Source organism: Etheostoma spectabile, chromosome 6 (genome assembly GCF_008692095.1).
Source record: "Etheostoma spectabile isolate EspeVRDwgs_2016 chromosome 6, UIUC_Espe_1.0, whole genome shotgun sequence".
In the NCBI taxonomy this organism is placed as follows: Eukaryota; Metazoa; Chordata; class Actinopteri; order Perciformes; family Percidae; genus Etheostoma; species Etheostoma spectabile.
Genome location: NC_045738.1, coordinates 31442337 through 31442948, shown reverse-complemented (window position 1 = coordinate 31442948; position 612 = coordinate 31442337). Strand labels below are relative to the sequence as shown.

General features: G+C 39.5%; 1 protein-coding gene across 2 annotated transcripts in view; it reads right to left on the bottom strand.

Moving 5' to 3' along the window:
* The window catches only part of LOC116691601 (cytochrome b5 reductase 4), a 28072-nt gene that overhangs the window by 14622 nt on the left and 12838 nt on the right, over positions 1-612 (bottom strand). The gene's annotated exons all lie outside the window — the stretch shown is intronic.

Sequence of the window (612 nt, the reverse complement as noted above, 5' to 3'; positions counted from 1 at the left end):
TGAACTGGACTTTGTGGTCAAGTGTAGTAGGATGCAAAAGCCCCATCTCTAACTGAATTACATTACATTATTCTTTTTTTTTTATTATTGTTACCTGCCACCAGAATTTAGTGTTTTCCTTGAATACATTTTTATCATAAATTGGGGCCTGAAAATGTATCAGAGTGCAGGAAATGACGTCTTTGACACTCAAAAATTCCTGGGGGAGTACCTCCCATGAAGTCCCTTCTGACCAAGGAGAAACCCTCAATATACAAAAATTAGTGCTGTCAGTTAAACAATTAAGGCATAACGCAACTAAACTATTTTAACGTCGTCAATTTTTTTTATCACAAGATTAACGTTCTTTTTGGCCTATCAAACTTTGTCGTTTTTTTCACATGCTGTTGCAACTAGTAACTAGTAATGTCAGAGAAACTACAACACCTCACGGGATCTAGTTAGACCGGAAACAAAACAGCAGGCACGCCGCACCCACTTGTTTGGGCTTGCGAGTCGGCCAAAGAGTAGTAATGTTACGTTTGAGTGGATGGCGAGCGCAAGACGCCAAAATGGACGCCAGTAAGATTCTGGATGGAAAGTTTACTTTTTAAAAGTCGCCAAATGGTTCCA